Here is a 22,815-nt window from a genome sequence, read left to right on the forward strand (position 1 = left end):
ATCATTATTCCATGGATCATCAAGATTATTCTAGAACCAACTTGGATACATTTCAAAATGAGGAATTTACTGAGGATGCTTTGAATTCCTCTATGAGGGCTTTGGAAACTAAAAAAATTTCTATGGTAGAGGATGGTATAAAGGGACTTATTGAAGACATAATACACAAGCACTCCTATTCAAACATGGATGGGGAAAAACCAAGGGATGAGTTATGTTATGATGTTGAAGAACTGTACATTAGATGAAAATATGGATTGGCTTCAAATTGTGAAAAACAATCTGAAATAGAGAGAAGAGACAAACAAGAGGGACTTGGTGGACACTAAATATAGGATGTAATTAATTTGCAACAGGAAAAAGTACATGTCAAGGACATTAGTGTACAATTAGACAACCAAGGAAGTAGTGAACACTGCTTGGAAAAGGAAAAATAATATGGAAATGCAAACTAAGAAAATCCAAGTGAAGGATATGTTCCATCAACAGGGGCCTCTGATTCTAATGTTAGCGAGCCAAATAATTGTCATGCAGGACTTTTTTACAATGATTTTTTGTAAATTGCATGTCATGTGGCAAACAAGGTTGGAAAAAGAAGAGGGCCATGACAAGAAGTCTGGCTATAATAAGTTGTGTGATAAAGATTCAGAGGATATAAGTTTATCTTATGAGAAAAATAAAAATACTGACATGCTTGATGCCTAGGAAGGGAAGGGTGAACATATAAGGATGATAGTCAGGAAAATTTGATTAAAAAAGGAGAGTGCATGGAACCAAGGCAGACTGTGGCATCTGGAGAAGTAGAAAATCAATGAATCGGTGTGATTACTAGTTCTTACAAGAAAAATGTTACTACAGAGATGGGATCTTGTACTATTTTTTATATTTGTGACATTAAAAGGAAAGTTCAAATGAAACATAATGAGATTTCAGAGGTATCTTCTAATATTGGTTATGATGTTCCAAAAAGCATTACAGTTGTATCTTCAACATTTGTAGAACATGAAGAATTCTGTTTTAAAATATAAGTAGTACAAAGTGCATGGTCAAATGAACTGCATTCTTTTAACTAAATTATGGCAATGACCGTCCCACCAGCAAAGTATGATGGAATAAATGATTCAACAAAAATTCTTTCTTTTGTCTTAAATGAATCTATTGAACTAGAGGAAGCAATTCAATATGATGCAGCACTATCCACATCAACATCTTGTTTATCAATTGTGCCTTACATAAGTGGTTATGTTCCCCTTGTTGTATCATTGAATGGCTTAGAAAAATAAATTGTAGTGGTTGCTAGGTCAAAGTGATATTTCATTTCCCCAATAAGTCTAATGCAAATGATAGGATAAGTAGGTTGGAAAGGATTTGGAGCAACAAGTTCCTTTCGACTAGGAGAATGTAGAGAAATAATTTCTCTGAAACATCATGTCTCCAAAATACAATTTCATATTCTGATGCATTTAATTCAATTGGAAAATGAAATAGAGCATCACTAGATATTGATATTTATGTGAATTATGAGAAAACATATGAAGATGGGGTAATAACAGTGCATTTATCTTCTAAAATATGTGAACCCTCAACAAGCTTTGGATGTAGAGATATGAGCGAAAAATATTTTATATCTTCAATTGTTGAACCATTTGCTCGTACCAGGTCTTGTAGTCTCGTGAAGTCATATTTAGAATTGAATCACATTTCTGATAGTGGGGAGAATGAATTGATCAAAATGCATCTTGATACCAGTGCTAAAAATTTTGGATTGACTTTGAAGACTGACATGAATGCATCGTCCATTGGAGATTCATGTGTTCTGTGAGATTTTGACTTGAATGATGGGACCACTTTTGATGATGGTGGAGATGAATTGCTACCTCAGAATTTTAGCTCATCTTCCCAGCTTGTAGCTGACTTGAGAATGAAGGGTGAGATATTCAATTCATTATCTTGTTTTTATGCTCGAGATGCCTTTCAGTCATTTACAATACCTTTTCATTTTAACGACAAGACGGATCATCAATTTATCACTACAGTTACATCTGCATCTCAGTCTAATCAAAGTTCCTTACCTGGTTTTACTTTGTTTAGTGGTGATATATACATATATATAAAGGGAAGACATCATTCTCTTCGGGTCCTATTATTTCCTTTTCAAATGCTGCTAGTAAATCCTACCCATTTATTGGGTTTCGTTTTGGGTAAAGTTTTCATCTTAAATCTACTTCTTTTTCAAGAGACACACCATCCTATCCATAATCATTAGGACCAAGATGTTTTGCTCTAGTTTCCTCTCAGGTAGTCCCTACAGGGCCACTCTCATCATCACATGTGAAACCATACTTAATAAGCCCCATGGTGGCATCTAGGATAGAGAACAGTAGCACGTGCACATGGCCTACACCAAATCTTGATGATTTAAATACAAGTCCTGACATGTGTGACATCTCTAACAGGGAAGAGAGTTCAGGGAAGATGTTGGCTTAGGGGGTCCTGATCTAGGTTCAGAGTTAGTTGCGCCAACGAAAAAATCCCTACACTACTGGCCCTTTCGGTAATAACCTGTGTAGCGTAGGTTGTAGTCTCACCTGAAGAAGTATGGAGGGATGCAAGAACCAAGTTTTTGCATCCAGAGACTAGTGTGATGTCTTTTAGCACTTCAGATCTGCCTTCGCGTAAATTGATAAACTCTTAGGGCACACTACTGCAACTCTATTAAAACAATTTTCAAGCCTTCACGAAGGTCTATGATTAGTCTTTGTGGACCTTTAACAATCAATATATCTACATACACGCATCAGAAAGAATTCATACGTTAGGGTTCATGCAGGTTTACTTATGTTTTTAATAAACATATGAGAATTCATCAAAGTCTGCACAAAAGTACTTAAAAATGAATTGCATACATCATAAACACATTTTCATGAGAATCACATAACATTCAATCAATATTTCATAAAACACATAATTCATTGACAACAAATATCATAAACAGAAATAAACAAAAATACACAATAATTCTTCAATAACTGTCCTTATTGAACTTTGCTTCAAGGTTACAAATAATACAGACTCAAAACTACCCTGCGCACACAACTGCAGGGGTCCGCGCACTCAGTTGCGGACTCTACCTAGGCCTCTACACACTCAGTTGCAAAGACTTTCTTCTACCTTACCCACTTCTCTTCTATATCACTTTTCACCCATTCTACTCTTCATTATCAAAAACCATGCCTTAGAATCTCTAAGACACATTGTTAGACCAGGCAATGACTCCTCAAGAAAAATTGATTCGTATATTTCATTCCTTCAGGTAGGTCTTCATTATATACATGAGGGAGAGACTGTTCACTTCATCTCTCGATGACTGTTCATATTACTTATTTATTTATTTACATTATATTCACCCAATCTTGATGATTAGGTGTCAACATTCCCCACCTTAATCTGAAGGGATGTTGGTGAGTCCAAGCATCATTCTGAATTGTTCAAGCTTTTCTCTTCCAAGCACTTTGGTGAAGATGTCTGCAATTTGCTCATTAGTGGAACAATGACGGAGATGGATTGTTTTGGCCTCAACATGATGTCGAATCAGATGGTATTTAGTATTGATGTGCTTCATTCAATCATGGAACTTTCGGTTCTTGGCCAACTTTATTGCAGAGGTATTGTCAATCATGAGTGGAGTTGATTGTACTTGTTTTACCTATAAGTCTTCAAGAATTTCCCAGAGCCACACAATTTCTTTTGTTGCTTCAACTGCTTCCACGTATTCTGCTTTTGTTGTGGAATCTGCTAGGACTGATTGTTTGCATGAACTCTAGGAGACAGCTCCTGATCCAAGACTCATAGCATATCCTGAAGTAGATACCCAAATTTCTTTGTCTCCATCGAATTTTGATTCAGAGTATCCAATCAAGCTGAAGTTGTCCACCTCTGTATACTTGATTCCAAAGTCTTGAGTTCCCTTCAAGTACCTTAGAACTCTTTTTGTAGCAGACCAATGTCCCTCACAAGGATTTTTCATAAACTTGGAAAGGATTCCAACAGCAAACGAAATGTCTGGTCTGGTAGTAGTTAGGTAGTTGAGACTTCCTACAAGATGTCTGTACTTTGTTTCATCCTCAAATTATTTTCCTTCAATAGATGTGAGCTTTAAGTTTTGTTCCATTGGAGTAGTAAGAGGATTGCATTCTGTCATGCCAAACTTGTTCAATAGATCTCCAATGTATTTCTTTTGAGAAAGAAATATGGACTTCGGATGTTGGGTTACTTCAATACCAAGATAGTAATGAACATAGCCCAAATCAGTCATTTCAAAGCTTTTCCCAATTCCTTCTTTATGGATGCAATGTAGCTTTCATTGTTCCCTGTCATTAAAATATCATATACATATGCCACAAGATATACAACTGTTTTGCCAACTTTCTTGACAAATAAAGTTGCATCATCAAAATCATAATGTTTGAAATTGAGTTTCAGAAGATGCTCAGTTAGTTTTTCATACCAAGCTCGTGGTGCTTCTTTGAGGCCATACAAGGACTTCACCAGTTTGCATACTTTATGTTCATGTCCTTTCATAGCAAATCCTTTAGGCTGGGACATAAAAGCGTTCTCTTTTAGATCTCCATTTAAGAAAGCATTTTTTAAATCCATTTGATGGACTTTCCAACCATTCTGAGATGCTAGGGCAAAGAGTGTCTGGATGGTAGCCCATTTTGCTGTGGGAGTAAAAGTCTCCTCATAATCGACCCCTTACTTCTATGCAAAACCTTTTGCCACAAGCCTAGCTTTGTGCTTGTCAAGTGAGCCATCAGCTTTATACATGTTCTTGTAGACCCACTTGCAGCTAATTGGTTTGGTTCCTAATGGAGGATCAACCAGCTTCCAAGTGCCATTCTTTATGAGGGCATCATACTCCTTTTGCATCGCTTCTTTCCATTCATCATGAGAAGTAGCTTATTTGAAGGAAGTTGGTTCAAAATATATAGACAAGTTCAATTCACAATCATAAGAAACATCCATATCAACAAGTGAATTAGAGTCATCTACATTACCTCCATTTTGCCGATTTGAATTTCTAGTTCTTGTCTTTCCAACCTCATCAGGATGAAAACTTTCAAGTGTCTTTGTTAGCTACTTTGGGGGACCTTTCTCAGATGGTCCGAGCTACTCTGTTCATTGAGTTGGGACTGAATCAAGATTGAGTCTCCCAATTCTATCAATAACATCACTTAAAGCATCATCCGTTGTTGGAGTTTCATGCGGGGGAGAGTGTTCTTCAGAAGAAGATTCCACATGTTGATCTAGTATAGGAATCCCCCCTTCAGGATGTGGAATCTGATTATCAAATTCTTGAAATTATTTTTCTTTTGCGAATCTATCCAAGCGATCAAGTAGCTTCTCAACAACATTGTCAGTTTTGGATGATTCAAGAAAAATTACATCTCTAGATACAATTTTTTTTTTATTTACTTCATCATAGAGATGGTATGCTTTGGAGGTGTTTGAATACCCCAGGAAGATACATTTACAACCTCTAGCACCAAGTTTGTTTCTATGTACCTTTGGTATCAAGGCATAACAGGTGGAAGCAAAGACCCTGAGATGCTTTACTAGGAACATGTCCATATCACATTTCATATGGAGTCTTCTTTCTAATAGCATTAGATGGACATCTATTCTTTATACATGTAGCACATAGAACAAAATCATCCCAAAACATTATCTTTACATTTTTGAAGAAGAGCATGGATCGTACCATATTTAAGATCGTCCTATTCATTCTTTCAGCTACACCATTCTGTTGGGGATTATAAGGCACAGTTGTTTGATGTTTGCTCCCATGTTGGAGAAGATAGTTTTCAAATTCATTTGATGTGTAATCCTTTCCATTATTAGTGTGAATAGACCCAATATGAGATTGTGCATCATTTTCAATCCATTTATGAAAATTCTCGAATGTTTGAAAAGCACCAAATTTGTTCTTCAATAAATAAACCCAACACATTCTGTTGTAGTCATCAATAAATGTCATCATATATTTATTTCCATTTGTAGAAGGAACATGCATTGGACCACATAAATCTGAATGAATGAGTTTGAGTTTTATATGTGCTCTTGAATGTGAATCATGAAAAGACTGTTTGCTATGCTTTCCTAGAATGCAAGCATCACATTGCTTAAGTTTCCTAGGAATTGTAGGCAAACCATCAACACCATTTTTCTTCAATAAGCGGAGGTTGTAATAGTTCAAATGTCCAAGTCTAGCATGCCATAATAAACTTGATGGAAGTGTACCTTCTTCATGATGAGAATTGTATGAGAAATGTTGTGCACAAGCAGAGGTACCTTGCAACTTGAGAAGCCTTTCTTCTTCTATTCCCTTCATGACAAGTGAGTGGTAAGATGCTTTTCTTACCTCAAGCTTGCCATCAAACATATGAATGGAGTGACCTTGCTGACGGATGTGAAACAAGGACAACAAGTTTCTCTTGAGCTGTGGGAGATATAGAACATGATGCAGAAGAAAGTATGGAAGACCAGGCAGTTTAAGCCCGATTGTGCAAAGCCCTGATGGCTTGATTTTTGATTGGTCTGCAAAGTATACTGCTCCATCAACATTGTCAGTAAATTCTTCAAAAAAGTATTTTATATGAGTCATGTGGCATGTTGCTCCTGAATCAAGTAACCAATCATTTTTCCAAGAAGCAAGTGAAGCATTAAATAAATCTTCATTTACTCCAATATTACATTGTGCCACAACATAGTGAGCAGATTCAGGTGCTTTACCTTTGCCTGTATCATTAGTTTTACCTTTCTGTTGGTTTCTTTGCTGCTCAATTTCATCCCATGGTAGCTTGCATGTAGAGGCATCATGTGATCCATTTCTTTTGCAGCATATGTAGTGTAAATCTGCCTTTTCTCCTTGAGAGTGTCTGCCCCCCCTGCCTTTGAAATATCTTCCTCTTCCTTTTCGACCACCTTTTCCTCTTGAAGAATATTGAGTAGGATGCTTTTCTTTATGAGCAAGGCACACAGCCTCTTCAGAAGATTCAGTGGTTGTCTTCTTTCCAAAAGCTTTCTCTCTTTCAGCAAACTTTTTTACAAGAGAGTCAAAGGTGATATCTTTGAGATTTCCATTTGCTTGCAGTGACTCAAGATAATTGGAGTAAGTAGGATAAAGTGCCTTGAGAAAAGTGATAAGAGGAATATCCAATTCAACCTTAGTGGATTTTATATCATGCATTATATACTTTACTTCAGATGCAAGAGCAAGAGGATCATTATTTTGCAGTTCAAGAGTGAAGAGTTTAATGATTAGTTGAACAACTTCAAGTGCAGAATGTGAGTCATAGAGTTCTTTCAGCTTTTGTAAGGCTTCAAAAGCAGTTGAAAATGGAAAAATATGGTGACTCACCTCTTCATTTACAGATGCTATGATTAATTCATAAGCGTTGTTGTTCTTGTTTTCCCAAATGACAAGCTCTTTGTCAAAGGTAGGCTGTTCTGGCTCTTTGTCTCCGTCTCCGACACACACTCCTTTCCACAACTCATTGAAAATGCTGGTGTGTTTTATCATCCAGGACCACTTAGGATAGCTCTCCTTGCTAGTGAGAACTATTCCCACAATAGATATGATTGAATGCATACTGTAAGAAAATACTTCTACTGATAGAAAGATACTTTTGCCAATATACAGTAAAATTGTACTTCTGGTGGTAATTTTTTTAAAAATTACAATTCAAAGGGGAATTCTCTCCATATAGGGCTTTGTACTATATTTATCTTTAATGTTAAGGATTAAACCCAACAAAAATAAATGAAAATTGATTATCAAAGAAATATTCAGATCAGCTATGCACTCTCAAAAAAATTTCAAATCTCTTCCTCATCAATTTTACTTTTCTTTTGCAAGTTATAACAGATAGTAATCAATGCCAAAGTATGGAAAAAAATTGCTTCATAATCTGCCAATTCTCTCTATCTGATACCAGATGCCACACGAATACTTATGGAAGCAGCGTTCTTCAAAACAGGAGCAACATTCTTCAAAACAGGAGTAGCATTCTTCAAAACAGTTCAACACAGTGTTCTGAAATACTTAGGGAAGGAAGCAACGTTCAAATCAATGGAGCAACATTCTTCACAATCGCAACAAAGTTCAGGAGCAATGTTCTTCACAATTGCTCACTGCACCAACATTCTTCAAAATCGTTGCTAATCTCACATGCACTTCTAAATCACTAAAAAGCTCAAAATATTTTTTGCCTTGCATCAATATTTTTCCTTGACCTGAAAAAATTTCCAGGTAGGAAATTTCACTGCGATGGCATTTACTGCAACATCAATGCAAGAAAAAAAAATATCACTACCATGATAGCCTCACAATGGCTCTTGGGGCCACGCAAGAACAAAACTAGAGCTATTCCACCGAAACGTCTTTAGATAATATTCCAGTTCTGAAGTTGTCCCTCTCTCAACGCTTTCTGAATTTAGGCAGTAAGAACAGTAGATAGATTGTGTAGTAGATAGAGAGGACAGAGAGAATAGTAGACAGTGGACAGAGAGAAGTAGATAGTGGATAGAGAGCAGTAGGTAGAAGGGAGTTACAACTATTTTGGGAGCTGGCTCTGATACCATGTCAGACTAGGCAGTAACTCTTCAAGCAAAATTGATCCGTATATTCCATTCCTTCAGGTAGGTCTTCATTATATACATGAGGGAGAGACTATTCACTTCATCTCCCGATGACTGTTCATATTACTTATTTATTTATTTACATTATATTCAACCAATCCTGATGATTAGGTGTCAACACAAACCTATTTATAACCTTTCTCATACAATTCAATGGTCCGCGGACCATGGGTGAATCTCAAAACTAACTCAAACTTTACATAAAACAAAGGGATAAACCCCTTTGACTCCTACTCATCTACATGCTCCGCATCCAAAAGTTGTGGAGACTTTACATTAATTACAAAAATGTATCAAAACTTGGGTTATCTTAACCCCAAAACTAACACAGGGGACCCAATCCCAACAAAACCTTCAGTAAATTATCTTGTTTCATTGAAGTAGATGAAATAATTTTTCCATGCATCAACTTTAGCTATATCTTGAAAGAGAAAATAACCTGGTGAAGGTTGGGATGTGCATAGATCTAGATATAAGCAGTCTATTTGGCAGTAAAATTATTTTTTACTTATGAGGTATTACATGGAATCGACTATCAATTTATATGTCATACAATTTTTTTTGCAAGCAATGTTATTGCAAGCTATCAACTTCACTACCATCCTCATAATTGACTAATCATTTCCTTAATAAATTCTCAAATATTTCCTTTCATAAATCTAGTCATTTCCTTGATAATTCTGAGACGTTTTCTGGCAAGGATTGCAATTACTAATATCCTTATAAATTTTAATGTTTCTTCTTTGAGGTATCGACATGTTGGTAATTCTTGCTCATGTAATGCCTTTAAAATACACTGTGAAGTTTTTTAGGTTGTTCTAACTTTCTTTGTTTGTTTTTCTTGTTTATTTTTCCTTCTAAAACTCAGAGTTGTCTTAAAATTGACTTTCTTAGCATGATTCCAATTATCTTAGAACCATATATTATTCTAAGTTGATTTTGTGCTGAATAGTGTTGTTTTACATTTTTAGCTGATTGATTGGAAAACCAACGGCACTAGAACTTCATCCGTTCGACACTTTCTCATCACCTTCCCTACTAAAGTTTGGGTAGCCAATTGAACTGTCGGGTCTATTATAGACATGATTGAATGCCCTCATGACTTCTTCACGAGGCTGTAATATCTCTTCATTATTTTGGCGAGGTCTTTTTCCTTGGTCTTTCCCCCAAACTCCTTACCCGGGTTCAGGCCTTCATAAGGAAGGTGTGTGATTCTATGAATAAGCATGTCTGCAATGAGTATATGCCCTCCTAGCCATAAACATCCATCATGCACCAATGTGAGAATCTAGTGCACACAAATTGTGTTAATCGGGGCGAGGTGATAATGTGGCACCCATAGCAAATTGAGCAACATTGATTGCTAGATACTGCAGACCCATTCCTCTGTTTCTAGCATTGTGACACCTGTTTCTCTATAATAAACCCTACTCATATATTTGTCTATCGCTAAGTGTGGGAACTTAGCGTGATCCGTGAGGTCCCAATGCTCCATTTTTAACAATGGGACCCTTGCGAGCCAAGGGCCTTCAAAAGGGACTTGTTTAGGTAGCAGGGGTGTGGGTATTGTAAATTTATCAGCATCTAGGTCCTTCGTGACCTTTGATTTTCCCTTTCACATAGGGATGTACTTGGGTAGCCTTGTTATGGGTTCCACTCACTTAGTATCAATAACGTCTACCCCTTGGGCTCCTTCTACCTCCAGGTCCACTACTTTCGTTGTCTGCTTATCTTTCTTCTACGTTTGTGTTGTGGTATGATTCCTTGGGGATGTGCATACCTACATCAGCTTTTTCTTCTTTTCCTTTGCTGCAAGTTGCTTCTCTATCATGTTTGGTTATTTATATTTTACCATGGTCTATTTCGGCCTAGGTGACCTTGGCGTCCTGGGTACCACAGTCGTAGCTTCTACACTTGATACTTCTAGTCCCGGAGTGTCAAACATGGTTGCTTCTGAACCCAGGGCTTTGGCGGGGTTGGTGGTAGTTATTCTCTCCATAAAAAACTCATGACCTTCAGGAGAAATATTTGTGTGTGACAGGAATTCTTCCCAAAATGCTCGGCTCATAGATGATGGATAGCAAAATTCAACAACAATTCTGAGAGCGCAAAGTGTTCTCTGTTGGAATGGCACACATAATTTATAGGGATTTTTGAATTCAAATATGACCATTCCCCCCAACTTCTAATAATAAATGTTGTTTTGGTGGAAGATATTCAAAGATTTTTGCCTTAAATGCCGCCATGCTGCTCCCCTTAACCGTCTTCTGGATCTTAAGTCATGAAGAGTGACTCCAGTAATCACTCTCCTGGTGTGTTGCACGATATCTTCCTCCATGGCGCAGATCCCTATGCGCAGCTTCATAGGTTTCCTTTTGGTCACGTTTCACACAGCCTACTCACTGCATTGTCCTCCAAACTGGGCTATATATTTTATAGTCCCGCACTCCCTTACAACTACTTGGAGCATTAAGACTATCCTCCTACCATATAGTCATTGTGTAAGATCCCTTGTATACAATTTCAACCTACTCCCATTCACTCTTCCCATGAAGGGTTCCCCATTCATCTTCATGAGCTAAACTGCATCCCCATCCATAATTTCCTTGACAATATATGGCCCTAACCAATGCATCTGGAATTTACCTGAAAATTTAGTGAACTTACCATCATATAATAGGACAAGATCGTTTACCTTAAATGTGCGAAGCTTGATGTGGTGATCGTGCAATGCTTTATCATGTTCATTTTGTACATGTCGAAGGAATCCTACAAGAAAATGATCCTATTCGAGCTCCATCAGCTGTGTGGGCCGCTCCTCCACAGCCTTGCAATCTTCCATCCCTATCAGGGCTGCTATGCACAGGGTAGGCACAATGTGCTCCATTGACATTACAACTTCAACCCCATATACTAATCTGAATGGCATTTTCCCTATTAGCTTCTTACAAGTAGTCCTGTAATACCATAGTACTACAGGTACGTGCACATCCCAGTCATTCCGCTACGCGTTGCAGATCTTCATCAGTCTGTTCTCCAAAATCTTATTGAAGGCTTCAACGGTACCATTGGCCTGATGGTGAGATGATGTACTCTTCTGATGGTCAACCTGGAATTATTTAGTGAGTGCGTTGATTGTCTCATTCAGAAAGTGTGTACCCCTATCACTCATAAATACTTTTGGGTAGCCAAATCTGGTTAATACATACTCAAACAAGAACTTTGCTGCCATAGCCCTTGTACAATCCTTAACCAGCTGTGATTCCACCCATTTGGTTAGATATTCCATCGCGATGATAACATAGCGCGCACCTTCTTTCCTTCCTGGGGGTTTAATTGGCTCGATGAAATCAATTGCCCATTTCGCAAATGGATTCAAAGGGACTTGAGGATGTAATGACAATTCATCCCTTCGTGATGGTCTTCGAGTTCTTTGACATGCATCGCATGCCCTACAATACACCTTGGAATCCCTGTGCAATGTTGGCCACCATAAACCTGCATGCAAAATCTTTTGTGCAGTCTCCTTGCCTACATAATGACCTCCCACATCTCCCCCATGAGCTTCAACAAGAATGCTATCCCACTCGAAATTTGACACATATCTTCGCAATTTCATCTGCACCCATTTTATACAGATGTCCCACAATAACCTAAAAATCTATCATGCTCACTACTAATTCCCTCTTTTTCTGACTTGTATATCCTTTTGGTTCCATATTTGTGGTAAAAAAGTGAATAATATTGGCAAAATGATTATTTTCTACATGCACTGCAAAAATTTGCACATTTGGTAACCATTCCTCTAGATTATTAGGCTCCTCTCTTGTTTCGAACTATGACAGATGGTCAAGTCCTACACTCAACCTCCCTAGCTTCACAATGACTTCAAAGTCATACTATTGAAATAAGAGCAACCATCTACAGATCTTTCCCCCCAAGAGAGGCTTATTGACTAGGTACTTCAAGGAAGAATGATCTGTGTACATTTTGAAATGCCCCCAATAGATAGTTCCTAAATTTTTACAATGCGTACACCATGGACAATCCTTCACGCTCAGTCGTTGAATAATTTTTCTCAACCTTCATTAATTTCCTACTTGCGAAGGCTATAGGATGGTCCATTTCTCCTTCACCGGCCTGTGTTAGCACTGCACCCAATGCAATGCAATAGGCATCCAAATGTACATGAAACTCCTTTTTCCAATCATGGAATACCAAAATCGGTGCAGTGACCATATTTTCTTTCAATACATCTAAGTTGTGCGGACATTCTTCATCCCAATAGAATGTTGCATCCTTCTTCAGTAGTTTATCCATGGGCACAGTGATTTGAGCATAAGCTTTGATAATTTTGCTATAATATCCTGTATGTCCTAGCATTATGCACAACTGCTTAACGTTCCTTGAGGCCTCCAAATTCACAATTACCATGATCTTTGTAGGGTCCACCATTAATCCTTGCTTGCACCCCATGTGACCCAACAAGATCCCACGGGGAACACAGAATATGCATTTCTTCAAATTCAGTGCGATATGGTATCTGCAACACGTATGCAACATCAGGTGCAGACTTGCTACATGGCGCTTCACTAATCCAAACACCATCCAGTCATAAAAATATACTCCCAGGAACTTATGAATGAACTCCTTGAACGCTGCTATGACTACATGGGAAAATATCACAGGCGCATTCTTAAGTCCAAAATGCATCACAATGTATTGAAACCATCCCCATTCCATCACGAAGGTCATTTTACTCCTCTCCTCAGGTGCGATATTAATCTGATGATACCCAAAAAACCCATCAGTAAAGGAGTAGGCTTCCTGCCCTCTAACATTGTCTAATACTTCATTTGTAAACGGCGTCAGAAATGGGTCATGAACACATGCATCATTAAGCTTCCACATATCAACGCAAATCCTTATTTCTCCTTTCTGTTTCTTCTCCTGAACCACCATTGGGCTCACCAATCAGATTCTTCAACTGGTTCTATCATGCCAGCCTCCAACATCTTATCGAGCTCTAGGTGAAACTTTTCCTTATATTTATAATTAAGGCAATACGACCTCTGTTTAATAGGCTTCGTGTTCCACTTCATAGTGATCTTCATAACGCCAAAATCACCAACTACGCCCTTCAGATCCAAAAATTTGGTAGGAAAGAGATCTTGGTATTCACAGAGTAACTCATTAACTTTATCCATCATAGCGTCATCCCAATAGTCTCCAATCATTACGAAATTCGGTTCTGCTTAAGTGTCAATGTTTACTCGCTTCATCTTCAATGACACGATGATGTCCAGGTTGTCTATTTGTGGGCCTACAACTTTGCGATGCCCTTCTGACTCTCGAATATTAATGTTTCTCAGATCTTCATTTTTCTCTTCAATGGTCACATTATAGCATTCCAGCGCATGGCATAGCTAGGTGCTCCAATCTGGTTAGGTCCATTCCATAGGCTCTTGTGGCGTTCTAAAGATAATCACCTTAATTTCTTGTAGAGCTTCATCAATCCTTGAAAAATCATCTTCAAAGCTGAAGGTCAATAAGAACCCTTCCTTCAACACCTCCCATTCCACAGTACCATGGTGGAGCTCCATTTCCAGATACCAGTTCATGGGATTTGTATCCAAAGTATGGAAAAATATGTGTACCCACACTAGCTGCGGTTCTATTCCCCATGCTTTAGTCCATTTCACTAGGTGATTGCGCGGATCATCCATTCCATTATATTTCTCAGTCAATCTAGTGTTACGACTCCCAAATTGTAACCTCATCATTCTTCTGTAATCTTGCCATCCAGGAAAACTATCTTTATGCATACCCCACCATCGTGTAAGTGTAGCGCGTAGTGTCAAATTTAATGCTTGGAAGCGGTGATACTTAGGGACTTCACGCACAAATTCATCCAAAAAATGATCAACATCAGTTAAACCATCATAATTGGGTAATTTCCTTACCTCCTAGGAAACACAGTGCAATGGATTTGTCATCATATTGCATCGTAGTGTGGATACTTCATGCAAGCGATTATGCTAATGCTCCAACTCTTCATCTAAATCTGAGGTGCAGGAACTCTCCCGGTCCTATGCAATATGTCCATCCACTGACAGATTGGTTGAGTCCTGATCTCGCACTATTATTTTGTATATTTGATCCAGTTCATCCTCACTTTATTCATAATCGTGGACTAGTTTAGTATATCTCGCTCCATCTGCAGGGTCCAATAGTACTACAACCTAAAGCAATTTTCTTTCAAATGGCATTGTCCTCTTCTTCAAATTAATGACCCCATACATAACAATGGCCTAGTCAATTCCCATGACCGCAGGGTATGGATTGATGTCATCGATGATTTATATAACCTCAAAGTCAGCGATCTCGCTCACACCTTCTATATCAATTGTTACTCCATATAATTGTCCCACGGGGATGATTTTCTGCTGGTTTGTCATTTGGAGCTGAATCAAAGACCACTACAATGTAGGTCTCCCCATATTTTCCCATGTTTGTTTCAGAAAAATTTTCGCATCAGATCCTAGATCCACGATGACCTGGTCCATCTCATAATCACCTATTTGTGTAGTGAGGCTCATCTCGTGCCCTGTTCTTGCCTTATGTTTGCCAATCTTTCTAACCACCCAGTGTCCATCAGGGAGCTTCTCTTTGCTGATGCATTTATTTATTAATTCCTACAAGCATTCCATAGCTTTTTTGTCATGCAACAGTTTTATGAAGGTCTCTAAAAATGTAGTAAGTATAGAGCGATAAACCTTTAGAGGTGTGCTGGATTCTTGCACCTTGTTCTGGCTTCCTGAGGTCGAGGCCTCAACAAAGCTCTTCTTGGCTTCCATAAAAGTTTCCTTAGTGCACTCTAGATCAAAACCAACTTCCTTCTCTAGGGACTTGCGGACCCACCCATCCTTTTTAGGTTTTTTCCTTTATCATCACCAACTGTTATTACACTTCTCAGCACTGTATTCACACTTTGATCCTCCTCACGGGGCTTAGCTCTAATAATCTGTAAATTCTGCATAGGCTGCCCAGGTTGCACTTTATTCTCTTGCATTTTAGCTATCAACACTGGGAACTCTTCTATAGTATGGTAAAAATGGCTGCAGTATTGACATGACGAGCGTTTCTGATTCTGACATTCTCACGCATAGTTCCTTGGCTATCCACAATTGTAACAGATAATCTAACCTCGACCTCTACCAGGTCCTCCTCCTCCACCACCTCGTCCTCTTCCATGATAACCTCCACACACCCCTTTGGCGCCCTAATTTAGAGGCTGAGTTTCTACTTGCATCTAGTATGTAGGTGTTTTTTCCATCATCAACTCATAGCTGCAATAGTGCCACTCATTGCAGCCCACCGAATTGCAGAAGTTACAGAACAACTGCTGAGGATTCTGGACAAACTTTTGAAGTAGATGGCAATTATTCATCGTATGTTTTCCAACAACCCGAAAAATAACACACCATAGCACAACCTCCATGCTCGATCCTACTAGGGATTCTAGTTTCGAAGGAATTGACCCTACTCCTATAATATAATTCGCATACAATGGAAAGTGGTCTTTGTCATTCCCCTAGCTCTTGCACTTCAAACACCAGACTTCCATGCTCACTTCTGGTTTAGTCTCCCCGTCTTTCTTCAAACTCTGTAATTCTAGGTGTAAGCTTTGTATCTTAGAGTGAATTTTCTCTATCCCCAAGGTGGCATCCTGAATAGTTGTTGCATGTAACCTCATCTCGATTTCCAAGGCTTCTGCCTACGTTCCTATCTTCTGTTGTAATAGGGAAATTCTTAGGTGGGGAAGAAGTGAAGCTATAAACCATTCGCGACACTGACTATCTGAGAGCTGCATTTTATCTTCTTGAATTTTACACTTCAACCTTTGATCTAATTCCCATGACATCTCATTGATCCTCATCATGATTTCTTCGAATCCAATTATTGATTGTGAGTCAAACTTAGCCTTACTAAACTCCTTTTTTAACATTTCCCTAGTCTATGTTAGTGATGCAAGAGGATTATGAGAACAATACTTAATATACAAAGTTAGCACGCAGTCTTATAGAGTGGTAATGAACTGTGCCTTCTTTATATTGTCATTAGTAATCTATTGTGCTATCAGCATTTGCAACAAACCAAAACTACTTTGTATCTTCACTTCCTATGCCTTCGAAAATTGGCAGCTTCATCGTGTTCGCCATGTTTAATGGTGGTGGTGGAGGTGGAGGTGTGGACGAAGGTGTATGCAGTGGAGCTGGAGGTGGTGGCAGAGTGGAAGGTTGATTTACTTGAGGAATCCCCTGAGTGATTAGCTGAATAGCACTTCACGGCGAAGTCTGTTCCACCCCTTTGTCATCACTTAAAGGAGGTCCAATCAATGGACTATACTTGGTCCTGATCCTTCGTGGTTTCTAAAGAGTCATCCATTTCACATAGCTCCAAACATCAAGATAATGGAATCACCTGTTTTTCACATAACAACATTTTAATCCAAGTATTCAAAGATCTTAAATACTTACCTCATGGCCCTTTGAAAAATATCTGCTCTACTTCACTATAGCTGACTGAGGTATCAACTGCAAATTTTGTAACAAATCCTCCTATAATTTAATCGAGCTAGTGATCAACATCCTGTGTGAGCATGTCTTTAGAGGCTTATAACCATTGCACTAATTCTGGAGTCCACACTATCAGATTCTCGAGCTTCCACCTTCCTTGGCTATCTATAAATTTAACCAACCATTCATATAGTTCAATGGGGAAGGTGAAAAAGAAGGTCTCGTGTATCTCTTTATATAGATACCTGTTCAACCACTATTCCTTTGACAGGTAGGGATTCTTATTTTCTTATGCCACGAACTCGTGAATCTTCTGATCAAACCACTTTTCAATTTCTTTCTTGGTCATATTCCAATGACGCAACATCACACATCTCTTTCAAGAAGATCCTGGTCCCAGAAATGAAACCATTTGTTGACTTAGGGGGTCTTGACACAGGTTTAGAGTTATTTGCACCAACCAATAAATCCCTACACTATTTGCCCTTTCAACAACAACCTGCGTAACGCAGGCTGCAATCTCACTCGAAGCAGTATGGGGGGGATGCAAGAACTATGTTTCTACAACCAGAGACTAGTGTGATGTCTTTTAGCTCTTCAAATATGCCTTCACACAAATCGATAAACTCTTAGGGCAAGCTACTGCAACTCTATTAAAACAGTTTTTAGGCCTTCGCGAAGGTCTACGATTAGTATTTGTAGACCTTTAACAGTTAATATATCTACTTATGCGCATCAGAAAGAAGTCCTAAATTAGGGTTCACGTAGGTTCAATTAAGTTATTAATAAACATCCTAGAATTCATCAGAGTCTATGTGAAAGTACTTAAACATGAATTGCATACATCATAAACATGTTTTCATGAGAACCGCGCAGCATTCAATCAATATTTGATAAAACACATCATTCATTGACAGCAAATATCATAAATGCAAATAAATAGAAAGGCCCAAGAATTATTCGGTAATTGTCCTTATTGATCTTTGATTCGAGGTTACAAACGCAAAACTACCCTGCGCACACAGTTGTAGGGGGGTGCTCACTCAGCTGCGGACTCTACCTAGGCCTCTGTGCACTCAACTGCAGTGCCTTCCTTCTACCTTACCCACTTCTCTTCGTTATCACTTTTCACCCATTCTACTCTTCATTATCAAAAACCATGCCATAGACTCTCTAAGACACACCTATTTATAGCCTTTATCATACAATGCCATGGTCTATGGACCATGGGTGAATATCAAAACCGACTCAAACTTTACATAAAACAAGGGGCCAAACCCCTTTGACTCCTACTCATCTATGCGCTCCGCATCCACAAATCGTGGAGACTTTACATTAATTGCAAAAATGTATCAAAACTTGGGTTATCTTAACCCCAAAACTGACCCAGGGGACCCCATCCCAACAGAACCTTTAGTGAATTGTCCTATTTCATTGAAGCAGATGAAAGAATTTTTCCATGGATCAATTTCAGCTATATATTCAAAGAGAAAAGAACCTAAAGAAGGTTGAGATGTGCATAAATATAGATATAAGCAATCTATTTGGTAGTAAAATTATTTTTGGCTTATGAGGTATTGCATGAAATTGATTGGCAATTATGATGAGCCTAGGTATTGCAACAAGAATGCTACAACTCCCAAGGCTACTAGCTTTACTTATCAACTTGGGGTTCGTACAAACCTGGAGGTGATAATGTTATATACACAAGTAGAAGTGAAGGTCCTACCTGTTGTCATTGTTCATCTGGAAAGAGACCCCAGGGGTTCCAACTCGGACTTCTATAGGGTTAGAAGAAGCTTGATTCTTTGATGGAAGAAGAATAAATCTATTCTAAGAGAGAGCTACTCTACTCCAGTAATGAAGAAAACAACATGCAATGCTAACTCACACCATAACCTAATTAACAAATTAAACAGCTATGCTAATAAGAATTTCTAAATCAACACTAACCTAATGCTGCTATCTAAGTTTCAGAGGTAAAAAGCATTAAACTATTCCAAGGTGTAAGCAAAGGAACTAAACTAAATCTATTTTCAAGTGGAAGAGTAGTTGGAGATTGAAATTGGTGAAAGAAGGATGTAAGGACGTAGTAGTGTATAGGGACTGTTGGATCGATCAATGACCAGAATATGGATGGTGGACCTTAAGCGAATAGATGGATGAATAGGGTTAACGAATAGGATGAATGGTGGAGATCTTATCGCGGTCGATTTAGCGAATATGTGAACGAAAAGGGTAATGAAGCAGATGAATGGTGGAGATCTTATCGCGAGGAATTAAGTGAATCGATGGACGAACAAGGTTAATAGGAGATGAATGGTAGAGATCTTATCACAGATATTAAGTCAAGAGATGGACGGATAAGATTAAACAAAGTATGGACAACAGAGATTGTATCGTGGGAAGAAAATGTGTGGAAATGATGGGCCAGGTTTTGAAGGAGTTAAGCAGTTTTTTGTGCGCCCTCAATGCTGTAAGCTGTATTTTGAAATTTCACGCGATTAGCCTAACTGCGCAACATGTAGCACAAGAAAACCACTTTTATCATTTGCTCTTGGGCAGATAATGGTCGTGCAAGAATCTGTACGAGATTGTGCGATAGTCGTTGGATCAGGCAGGGCTGATCAACGGTGGAGATCGGCCAAGCTAGTTGGTGATCAGGTGACGCGATAGCTATCAGATTAGGCGAGGCAGATCGATGATGGGTATTTTAAGCACATAAAGTGTTGAGGTGATGTGATAGCCGTGAGATCAGGATAGGCAGATCAGTGGTGGGGATTTAAAGTGCATAAAGTAGGTGGAAGACTTCATGCAAGGTGGCAGTTGGATAAACTAATGAATCAGATGGTGATTGGGCAAGTTTTTTGTGGATCGTATGGTAAGGGGATTATGTATGAAGAACATTCTAAAGGAGGTTTCAATGATAACAATAGAAAAACCAGTGAGGGTGGAAAAGTAACTGCATCAAACAACAAACTCCATAGCTCATACGAGAACCAGAAACCTGTGTTTTAGGGGTTGTTGAAGGGTCTCTTCCTCAAGTTATGGTCCCAGAGGGAGGAGATGAGGACGAGACACCTGCAAACAACCTTATGGTGATATTTTTCTCCTAGCTTACCTGTGAACTAAAAGAAGGAACACTACTATAAGAAAATAAATAGAAAACCATGTATCATCTATGCTATATTGCTGTAATGGAAATGCAGCTACTTAAGAAAATGAATAGAAAAAACCATGAATCATCTACGCTATACTGCTATAATGGAAATGCATCCACTTAAGCAAATGAACAGAACCAAAAAGGTACTTAAGAAAATGAACAGAACCAGAAATCTATGCTAGCATACCTGTACAATAAAGAAGAGCTTTGGTTGCTCGGGTTGGGAACTAACCCAATATCTTTAGCCCTCTGAGTTAACTCAATGATGGCTCAAAATAGAAATCATCTTTATTATAAAAACCATGGATTACATAACAAACTATCACAAGTCTTGCAACTTAGAAATAAAGTAGAGTTTTACAATAAGAATCTAAATCCTACTGAGGTCCTATGCCTCTCTACTTATACATCTAAAGTCTCCAATGAATTCCTTCCAACTTAGGGAGGCTTGGCTCCCCATTCAAGATAAACTTGTTTATGTCACTTTAACTTGTTCGACTATCTTCTAGTCCTCAAAGTGATGGTTGTTTTCACTCTGTGGCGATGGAGGAATATTTGAATGGAGGGGTAGTAAATGAGGAGGATTTACCTCCTATAATTCCTCTCCCTTTGTCCCATTCGAGTTTTTAGCAAGGTGTTTGCCACAGTTCCTTGATTTTATCCTTTATTCCTACATTTTTCCTTGCTTTTATCGTTTATTCCCGCATTACATGTGCATTGGACCAAAAATTAAACTATCCAACTCTATCTCATCTCATAAACAAAATATAATCCCGAGTATGTAATAAGTTGTGAGAATAGTTGGTTTGACTAAGCTAGGAGATGAATTAAGTCCAATTAAGTCCCATATAATTACCTAATGATGAGGCTCATCATCACCCCCCTATTGAAAGTGTTACTCATCCTCTGAGCGACTTAGTCAATGTCCATGTCTTTCATGGCTCTTGTAGCCTCTCTGACATCCCATGCTTCTATTGTGGTCTCTTCTTCTTGTTTATAGAAGCATGATTTCCTTTCTACTTCTTCCCACTTCCTCTTTTCCTCTTCTTCTTTTCTCCCTTTTAGCATCCCTAGGAGTAGTGGTGGACTGAGTTTTAAGCCTATCCAATTGACCTTCAACCTTTGCATTGATTTCCTATAGATAGGTGTCCTGTTGAGTTCCTCTCTCCAACTTTGAGGGGAGTGATAGTCTCTGATCTTCAAGCTGGATGGCAGTGTTTTCTCCTTTAGCAGGAATGTATATTATCATCTCTTAGCAACCTAAACATATCCTCAAAATGTGAAATTTCTTGCTCTTGGGCAGCAAGATATCTAGGTGCCAGCTGTGGATCATTTGCAATTATATTATGGGTGTTGATTAGGGTCATGGGATTTGATTGTTCATTTTTCTCTTTGGCCAATATTATTTTCATCTTTGTAGCCCTTGAATTCTCATGGTTCATCAATGATGCCAAAGCCATTAATTGTAGATCTCCTAGCTCTGCATTAGGATCCCAAATATTCATGTCTGTGAGAGGGCCATGTTGTGCAAGTAAAACTCCACCATTTTGGCCTTATCCTCTAGTGCACTTTGATCCTAAAGATCGATAAACTGCCTACAGTCTTGAAATGGAATGGTGCCCCTTTGTGCTAGTGTTTTAATCTGAAATTGTAGCCATTGTTATCTAAGGTAAAGAGCATAGGATTTAGCTAGCATCCTACACTGGATGGCATCCAAGGAGAGGCTGGCCATACATGCTAGTTGGGTTTCCTTTTCCTACAGTTGTCCTCTCAAGGGCCTCTGGAGACACCCTACATGACTCCTCCTTGTGTTCTTCCCCTTCTGTTTCAATGTCTTCTTCCTCTTTGACAGAAGGACTAACATCATAGATGAGGGTTTCGATGTCATCCTCTCCTGGTAAGTCTCTGAAGACTGTTTCTGTAGGAATTCTTGTGCATGCTCCTATAGAAATTCTCTTGTAGAAAAATGGATCCTTGCTTCTTATGGGTGGCCAGAGTTATGAGAGCTACTTGAGTGAGGGAGTTTTAGGGAGGTGGAATGCATGAATGCATGCAAACAATGTTTTGTTTCCCTTTATACCACCTCATCATTCCCACTCCTTGTAATCAGCTCCCACAGTTGTTAAATCCATAGTTAACCACTTCTTGTCTTACTCCTCCTCTGTTCTTTTAGTTGACTTCATCCATGTGTGAGAGGATACCCTGCTTTGTATGTGATGACTAAACGAAGGTGGCCAAGTTAATTGGCCACCTTTTCACTTACAAACCAACTACATATTAACCTTTACAACTCTTGATCAAATGATTCATATGAGTGAGTGAGTGGGATACTTACCTGTGGTCTTGATGCCATGCTGCAGTTGTCAAATATCA

The 22,815-nt window shown here is 38.6% G+C and overlaps 1 pseudogene; it reads left to right on the forward strand.

The window, feature by feature from the left end:
* LOC149192177 (uncharacterized) overlaps nucleotides 1-18,830 on the forward strand; it is a 41,876-nt pseudogene extending 23,046 nt beyond the window's left edge.
* The last annotated feature ends 3,985 nt before the right edge of the window (nucleotides 18,831-22,815 follow it).

Source organism: Pinus tabuliformis, chromosome 2_2 (genome assembly GCF_031772625.1).
Source record: "Pinus tabuliformis cultivar Carrire ecotype Pingquan chromosome 2_2, CPIR1, whole genome shotgun sequence".
Lineage (NCBI taxonomy): Eukaryota > Viridiplantae > Streptophyta > Pinopsida > Pinales > Pinaceae > Pinus > Pinus tabuliformis.